Below are 10,115 nucleotides of genomic sequence, written 5' to 3'. Positions count from 1 at the left end.
AACACAAAGGTGAAGGAAACAGACGGGGAGCTCGCCCTCTTATAGCTCATAGTCTGATGAGGGACGCAAGCAGTGAACACTAAAAAAAAAATTCTTTTTTAATCATGAGGAAACATGTATGGCTGTTAAGGAACTAAAGAAGGTGATGATGCAAAAAACGCCAGGGAGAGATATTCTAGGCCTCACCAAGGACACAGCAAGGACAAAATGATGGGAAGGAAAGAGTTAGGCATGCACTTGGAACTGAAAGTACATTGGCATAATTAAAAGACAGAGAGTGAATGAATGTCTCCAGAAAACCACGAAACACACTACTGATGCATATTTAAATGTCTGCCTTATTCCACATGCAAAAAGCAAACAAAAACTCAGACAAATAGATCTTTAAAAGACAAAGCATTTGATACATATCTATCACAATGTAAAAGAAACAAAAAACAATCCCACCTCGAATTTCCCCTATTCATGCCTCTAGGAGCCCTGGTGGTATAGTGGTTGGGCTGTGACCTGAAAAGTCACCAACCACTCAGAGAGAGAAAGAGAGAGAGAGAGAGAGTGCTTTCTATTCACCCCCGCAAAAAGCTACAGTCTCAGAAACTCACAGTGGTAGTTCTACCCTATAGGCTCATATGAGTTGGTATCGACTCTACGGCAGGGAGTTTGGTTTTGATTTTGTTCACATCTCCAAGGAATCTTGGAGGCACCGTGTTCAAATTCCCCAGCCACTATGCAGGAGAAAGATGGGACAGTCTGCTCCCCAAGAGACTTCAGCCTGGAAAACCCTGAGGGTTGGCTTTACCCTGTCCTACAGGGTGGCTATAAGAGGGTAGAGATCAGGTGGGTGGCAGTAGGCATCTATATCTCTGGAAGGTGAATATGGGCCCTGCAGTGGTTCCTTCCCAGCCTCAGGACCCTGGCTGGCACAAACAGTTTGTGTTCAAGTGGAAACTGAAAGGTGAGTGGCCCACACTCATGTAGCAGCACTGCACAAGGAAATGCCTGGCCATCTGCTTCTATAGTGAGTTGTTCTACTCTGTAACATATGGAGTCATCATAAGGCAGAATCAACAGGATAACATGAAACAACTTCCCAGCCATCTGCTGAGAATTTGACAAAAATGTTGCTTGGATTTAAATGTGGTTGTTCACTAAGTAATATTTTCTGAAGCATGAGTAATGAAATAACTTTTCTAAAGGAAAAATATACTGAACCATTAGTGTCTAATTAAATCCCTTTAATAATAATGCTTCCTTCAGGGGAATGAGGTGTAAATGCCTTAAGTGTGTACCTCTTAGACAAATCTAAAATGAAGTCAAGTTTCAAAAGTAAATGGAAGCTAAGATACAAAATCAATAATATTCAAATTATCCACATTAATTCAGCGTAATAAATGTAACTTGGCTACCACTAAATTGATGCTGTTTGGTCTAAGAGTAGAACAATGCCCTGATGTCTTCAGTTTCTCATGGTGCACACTTCAGCCTTTGGGTTGTGGATATGTTCGACTATCATTTGAACCACCACTATTTTCATCATCATCTCCATTTTTTAAAAGTAAAATTGCTTCTATCGAATGGCCCATTATTTTGAAAGACCAACAGCACACTCCAAAATAGAATATTGAAGGGAGGGCGGGGGGACCCAACTCTTTAACCAAAAATATTCATTGTATTTTCTTAGTATAGTTCAAAGGTTCCCAAACTTATTTGGCCTACTGCCCTTTTACAGAAAAAAAAACCAAAACAGTGCCTCCTTGGTAATGAAAAGCTTTTGTACTACAGCCCATGGTCCAGGATAATGTATAGGTATCTGTTTTTGCAGTCCATAGTCTTGAAAACCCTCAGGGGCCGTACTGCTCTGTCCTACAGGGTCAAGATGAGTCAGAATCGACTCAATGGCAGAGTTGGGTTTGATTTTGGAGAATTCCAACGTCCCCCAGGAGGCAGTATTGCCAACTTTGGTAAACACTGTGACATTTATAAGAGTCAGAATTGACTCCAAGACAGTGAGTTAGTTTGTTTGGATTTAACCATTGATAGGAACCCTCATCGCATAGTGTTTACTCATTGGGCTGATAACTGAAAAGTAAGCAGTTCAAAACCACAAACTGCTCCATAGGAGATGAAAACTCACAGAGGAAGTTTATACTGTTCTATAGGGTTCCTATGACTCAGCAGTGAGTTTTTTAGGGCCATTGCTAATATGTGTATTTTAAAAAGGTAGAATTTGTTACTTCCGGCAAGATGGTGACTAAGTAACACATACCAGAGGGACTCCGAAGAAATCAGTGCAGGAGAGTTTCCACAGTGCCAAGTCGCAGGAGGAGCATCATAAAGATAAGTAGGCTCAGATCAACTAGGTTTTGAGGAGGCTTTTGGCTTACCACTGTGGAGGCCAGATAGGGTTTGACCTGAGCCCCGCAACTGACTCCTCCTGGATCATTTGGAGCTGGCCCAAGGGGCAGGGTTTAAACCGCTCCAGCCTCACAGTCAGGCATTCTCTTTCTCACCACAGTCTCAGGCACCTCTGGGCAGGGTTTAAGTTGCTCCAGACCCACCGTCAGGGATGGGACCCAGCTATAGTGTTATTTTGTTTCCCTCTCTTTTCTTTTCCCCCACAGTCTCAGCGGCCTCAGTCTTTTTTTCTCTTCCCTTTTCTCTGATATGCCACTGCCGATCTACAGACCACTCCCCTTAACCTAGGGCATTTACACCTGCCCTCCACCCAGATGAGGGAGTTCCACCCTGTACAGTATAACCCCAGATGGGGGAAAGCCTGCCAACATTCCTCGAGGGGAAATTCCGCCCACCTTCTTCTGGGGGAAATCCTGCTTGAGTGGCTAGGGGAGCTCCTACCCATCCTCTGTGGTCCCAAATGAATGAGGGAACTTCCTCCCCCTGCTACATTGCCTCACATGGCCAAAGGCATCTCAGTCAACACTCTCTAATGCTTCACACTGCCATGGGAACCTCTCCCCAACCTCCACAGCGATCTACCTGACCATAGAAATTCCACCTACCATTCACAGTGCTCTACACCAAAACGGGCACACCCACTTGCCTTCGGTGGCACTCCAATTGCAGCAGGCACACACACACCCCATCTGAAGTGCCCTAAGCTGCTGTGTACCACACCATCACAGCTTTTTGTGAGATCAACCAGTGCAGTACCATCCTCACAGGTCCACAACCACCCAACGAGCATCCCCTGAGAGGAGCATCTAACTTGCCCTCTGAATAACAGAATACTGGTTGACTATGGAAAGAGTGAAGCCACAGGAGGATAAAGCAGTAAGCTAATTCCATAGTGCAATTGGCTGCAGGCAGTTCGAAAGTCCATTCCTACAAGTCCCCAGAGAGAGCCCAGTGATATTCGCCTCTCTGGAAAATGGCACCTATCTCCTCTAAAACAATGCAATGCAAACAGCAATCAGCCCCAAAGACTTCAACGAAAAAAGAGGGGAAACAAAAGGCAATGTCAGAAGATTTCCTGAACCTAACGACATGCATAGAAGAAGCAGACATTGATCTGCCATGGAAAGAAATTTTCAGAATGCTGCTTGGAGTCATACAGGATATGAGGGAAACAATACAGAAAAAAGGATGAAATGATAGAGGAGATAAAGACCATAACCAAAGGGAAACACAAGAGCTTAGGGACAAGATAACAAAAACCAGTAGCAGACTCATGGGCTTCCTCAACTGACTGGAAGAGGCAGAGAACTGAACCAGTGACCTAAGGAGGGCCAAACAGACTTTAAAAAACGAGAACAAAAATCTAACAAGAACATCAGAGAACCTGAAGAAAACCTAAGAGCTATGTCTGATGCTATGAAGAGGCACAATATCAGAATAATTGGATCACCAGAGGAAAACACAGCAAAGAAGACATATGCAACAATAGTGAGAGAATTCATAGAGGAAAACTTCCCCAGTTTAATGAATGAAAGCCAGGCAGCTATTCAGGAGTCTGAAAGAACACCAGCTAGACTGAATCCCAAGAAGAAGCCACCAAGGCACATAATAGTTAAACTATCCAACTTTGAGGAAAAGCAGAAACTCATGATAGCAGCTAGGGAAAAACAATAATCACATATAAAATTTCCCAATAAGAATATGCTCATACTTATCAGCAGACACTATCAAGAATTGAAGGAAAATAACGCAAACACAAGAATACTCTATCCAGCCAAATTATCAATCAAACCTCCTCCCTGGAGGACGGACAGCGGAGAACTTGGTGATGTAGACATCAGATGGTATAAGATATGATAAAATAATAATTATTTATAAATCATCAAGGGTTCGGGGGAAGAGGGGAGCAAGGAGGGAGGAGAAAATGAGGAGCTGATGCCAGGGGCTCAAGTGGAGAGTGGATGTTTTGAGAATGATGATGGCAACATATGTACAATTATGCTGGACACAAATGATGTATGTACAGATTGTAAAAAGAGTTGCATGAACCCTTAATAAAATGATTTTTTTTAATAAAGAAAAGAAAAGCTAACAATTCCTGAGGGGAAAAAAAGATAGATGGAGAAGTAAGAGTCTTCCCAGACAAGGAAAAACTCAAAGAATACATTAAAAGAAACCCAGCCCTATGAAAGACCCTTTCCCAACCAGTGTGGGCAGAAGAACAGCACTCACCGAGCACAAATAAGAGACTGCCACATAGAACAACCCCACCCAGAGGACAACAAAGAGAAATCAGTCGCCAAGATAGCATTGGATTAAGGGGCAGAGGGAAGAAGTGCAGAATGAAAACACATGCACAGCACACTGATAAGAAAGGGATGTAGGAAAACACCCAACACAAAGGTATAAGATGACATCACAGAGTCCACAAATGGATATAATGACCCTGAATATCAATGAATTGAACTCAGGCATTAAAAGAACTCAGGCATTAAAATCCGTTGCCTACAGGAGACACATCTCAACACAACAGACAAAAATAGGCTCAGAATCAAAGACTGGAGAAAAATATACCAAGCAAATAGCAGTTTTGTTGTTTTTTTTTTAAAGCAGGATTGCAATCCTAATATCAGATAAAATTGACCTCAAAGTGCTAACCATAAAAAGAGATAAGGAGGAAAACACTATAATGCTTAATGTAATGGTAGACAAAGAACCACAAAGCATTTTAAACATTCCCTGAACGAGAGACCCACTGAATTACATCAATCAAACGCTCCAAAAGATGAAAAAAAAAAATCACAGGCTCAACAATTTTAGTAGGTGACTTCAATACACTGCTCTCTGAGAAAGATGGACCACAGAAAAAGAAACTCAACAAGGAGGCTAGAGATCTAAACACTACAATTAGCTAATCTGACCTGAGAGCTATTTACAGAGCTCTTCAACCGAAAACAAACAAAAAAAAAATTCACATTGTTTTTAAGCTCACACGGCACATATTTGAAACTAGATCACATGGTGGGGCATAAGTCAAATCTGCATAAGTTTAAGCACATTGATATCATACATCTCTCTCTCTCTCTGACAACTGTGCCTTAAGGTTGGAAATCAACAAAAGGAAGATGAAAGCAAGGGCAAACAATTGGAGGATGAATAACTATTGCAAAAGGAGTGTTTACTGGCCCATACCAGAGATGAAATGAGTAAATTTCTAGAAACCAAGAAGAATGAGAACACACGTACCAAAATTTATGGAATACAACCAAGGCAGCTATCACAGGAAATTTAATAGCAATACATGCACATATGAAAAAGAAAGAGAGACTTATGATTGATACGTGGGCACAAAATTTACAGCAACTAGAGCAGAGTCAACAGGACAATACTACTAATAGCAAAAGAAAAGAAATAATAAAAATCAGGGCCGAGATTCAGGAGAGGGAAAATCAGAAAAGTATGGAAAAAATTAATGCTGCTAAAAGTTGGTTTTTTGAAAGGATAAACAGAATCAACAGATTTCTTTCAAACCTAACCAACGAAAGGAAGGAACAAATTTCAATAGCAAGGATGATGGAAGAAAGATGGGACATTACAACAGCCCCTAATAATATCAAAATGATAATTACACAGTACTACAAAGAACTGTACTCCAATGAATTCAACTTGGAAGACATGGACTAATTCTTGGGAAAATAATCCCTCCCTAGACTATCCCCAATGGATGTCAAGAATCTCAACAGACCCATAGCAAGAGAAGAAACAGACAAGGTTATCAAGGAATTACCAACAAAAATAATAATCTGGACCAGATGGCATCACAGGAGAATTCTACCAAGCATTCAGGGAAGAACTGACACCAAGGCTACAACTGACATCAATGCTTCCAGGACATAGAAAGACGGCAAACTTCCAAACTCCTAGTGTAACTCTGACTCTAAAATCGGGCAACGATCCCACAAGAATCGAGAGCTACAGACCATATCTCTAATGAACATCGATGCAAAAATCCTTAACAAAATACTGACCAATAGAATACAAAAGTATATAAAACAAATAATTCACCATGACCAAGTACAATTCATACCAGGGATGCAGAGATGGTTCAACATACGAAAGACCATCAGTATCATTCGCCACACTGACGTGAAAAATTAAGAACCACATGATAATATCGATAGGTGTGGAAAAGCATTTGACAACATCCAACAGCAATTCCTGTTTAAGACACTCAAGAAGATAGGAATGGAAAGAAAATTCCACAATATAATACAAGCTATTTATGAAAACCCAACAGCCAAAGTGGTAGTCGATGGAGAAAAGATGAAAAAATTCCACTGAAAAAGGGGACCAGACAAGGATGCCCCTTATCCTCACTCTTATTTAACATTGTACGGGAGGTCTTAGCTAACAGCATAAGGCAAAGAAAAGACATCAAAGGTATTCACCTGGGGAAAGAAGAGGTAAAACTATCGTTATTTACAAATGATATGATTTTATATATGGAAAATCCAAAAAGTTCCACAAAGGGAGTACTGGAATACTCTGCTAGCTTCCAAAAAGAAAAAAGCTAATTTCCCACTGAGTAAGTGGGCAAAGGACCTGAACAGAAGTTTCAAAAGGGCAGAAATCTGAGTGGCCAATAAATATATGAGAAAATGTTCACAATCATTAGCCATAAGAGAAATGCAAATTAAAACAATGAGATACCAACTAACACCTTCAAAGATAGCCCAATTCACAAAATCAGAAAGCAACAAGTGTTGGAGGGACTTTGGTGAGATATGAACTCTCGTCCACTGATGCTGGACCTGCAGGTATGTACAGCCACTAGGGAAATTGATTTGGCAATATCTAAAATAGATGGAAATTGAGCTACCATATAGGACCCCGTAATCCCCCTACTGGGCATACACCCAGGAAATACAAGAAAGAAATCACAGCCAGACATCTGTGCTCCAATGTTCATTGCGGCACAGTTCACAATTGAAAGGAGTTGGAAACAACCCAAATTTCCATCAACTGATGAGTGGATTAAAAAACTGTGGTATAGACATAATATGGAATACTACACACCCCTAAAAGGCAGTGTTGAACATATGAAGCACATCGCCGCATGGGAAGAACTGAAGGAAATTATGCTAAGTGAAGTAAGCCGAGCACAAAAGGACAAGTACAGCATGAGTCCACTAAGGTACGTTTAAAAAGGCAAAAGGGGCATAGGGAGAAAGCTATTATATACAAACATTCCTGGGGTGAGGTCCTGGTAGTATGGCAGGGGCCAGACAAAAGCCAGGGATACATATGGTAGCCAACTAAAAAGGAGGCGGGGAGGGGGCGAGAAAAAAAAAACATGGGTAGTGAGGGAACTGAGCACTAACACACCCAAGGGAAGGGTGTTGTTTATATCTCCACAGGGAACCAGGGACCAGATTTCAACCCAGTGCTCTTGTGAATTCAACTGACCAGCATGAAGCAGGGAACCAATAGAAAGATCTGAGGCACCAGTCCCAATCCCAACTTCGTGGACAATTCCCCCTCCCCTGAGAAGAATTCACTTCAGAGGACAGTACTGAAACTACAGCTAAGGGAGAGGGACATGTCTGATCACAGCACACATGAGCAAATAAGGGAGAGGAAGAGAGAGTGGAACACATGCTGGCCCACTAAGCTCCAAGGACGATATTCCCACTCAGAACAGCCAAAGCACAGAGAGGACCATTAGGCCGGCCCCACGATGAGACATAACGTCCCTAAATTACCCATAGGGCTATGGGGTACAACACTGGAGATACAGTGCAGGTATTGTACCCGACCTCATTCCACCACACTGAGGCGAAACACTAAGGGTGTGCAACCGTACAGCAAGAAGAACAGAGCAACGAAGTCCCCAAGGAATACCAAAAATAGACTGTGCTTGCTTCAGCAGCACATATACCAAAAATGGACTGTGGGGCCCGGGTGTGGCACCCCATCAGACTCTACCAGAAAACACTCCTAAAGATCAACAAACAGACTTGGAACTATTTACAGGCTTTATTTTTTGGTGGTTTTTTGGGGGGTTGTTTTTGTTTTCTTTTCTTTTGTTGCTTTGTTTTGCTCTGTCTTGCTTTTTGTGCATATTATTATCTCTGCAGGTCTATCTAGATAAGATAGGCAGGATAAACAATCTGTAGGAGAAAACAACAGGACAGACAGTTCTGGGGGGACATGGGAGAGGGGAAGGTGGGGGAAAGGAATTGGGTGTTAAAAAACCCAGGGACAAAGGAACAACAAGTGATCCAAAATCGATAGGGAGGAGGGTGTAAGAGGTCTGGTAGGGCATGATCAAGGGCAATGTAACCAAGAGGAATTACTGAAACCCAAATGAAGGCTGAGAATGATAGTGGGACAAGAGGAAAGTAATAGGAAATAAAGGAAAGAACTAGAAGGCAAAAGACAATTATAGAGGTCTAAATACAGGCATGTACATATATAAATATATTTATATATGATGATGGAGAAATAGATCTATGTGCATATATGTATAGGTTTAGTATTAAGGAAGCAGATGGATATTGGTCCTCTACTCAAGTACTCCCTCAATGAAAGAACACTTTGTTCTATTAAGCTGGCATTCCATGATGCTCACCTTCCTGACATGATTGCTGAAAACAAAGTGGGTGTATAAGCAAATGTGGTGAAGAAAGCTGATGGTGCCTGGCTATCAAAAGATACAGTGTCTGGGGTCTTAAAGGATTGAAGACAAACAAGCGGCCATCTATCTGAGAAAAAACAAAGACCACATGGGAGAAGCACATCAGCCTGTGTGATCATGAGGTGTCGATAGGATCCGACTCAGGACAAAAAAATCTTAATATTGTGAATTAAGGGGAGTGCGTAATGAAAACCCAAAGCCCATCTGTAGGCAACTGGACATCCCCTTACAGATGGATCACGGGGAGGAGACAAGCCAGTCAGGATGCAGTATAGCAACAATGAAACATACAACTTTCCTCTAGTTCTTTAATGCTTCCTCCCCCCACCCCCCACTATCATGATCCCAATTCTACCTTACAAATATGGATAGACCAGAGGATGTACACAGGTACTGATAAGAGCTGGAAACACAGGAAATCCAGGACAGATAAACTCCTCAGGACCAATAATAAGAGTAGTGATACCATGAGGGGAAGGGGGAGGTGGGGAAGAAAGGGAACTGATCATAATGATCTACATATAACCCCCTCCTTGGGGGATGGACAACAGAAAAGTGGGTGAATGGAGGGAGATATACAATGTAAGGCATGAAAAAAATAATTTATAAATTATCAAGGGTTCTTGAGGGAGAGAGGATGGGGGAGGGAGGGGGAAATGAGGAGCTGATCCTAAGGGCTCAAGTAGAAAGAAAATTTTTGATAATGATGATGGCAACAAATTATACAAATGTGCTTGACACAATGGATGGATGGATGGATGGATTGTGATAAGAGTTGTATGAGCCCCCAATAAAATGATTTTTTTTAAAAAGGCAGTATTTGACAGCAAACCCATTTATAGACAGTTCTGGGGACCTCTGAGCTTCACTTGCCTATTGTAGGGGACAATGGATTCTTCTACCACCTCCTCTATTGGAACAATTGCAAAGCCTTGAGAGCATGTGTAGTAATGGTCTTTGGCTCCCCTGTGAATGCACCTGGCTATTCATTCAATGCAAATGC

Source organism: Tenrec ecaudatus, chromosome 9, assembly GCF_050624435.1.
Source record: "Tenrec ecaudatus isolate mTenEca1 chromosome 9, mTenEca1.hap1, whole genome shotgun sequence".
Lineage (NCBI taxonomy): Eukaryota > Metazoa > Chordata > Mammalia > Afrosoricida > Tenrecidae > Tenrec > Tenrec ecaudatus.
Note: the sequence above shows the minus strand (reverse complement) of the source record.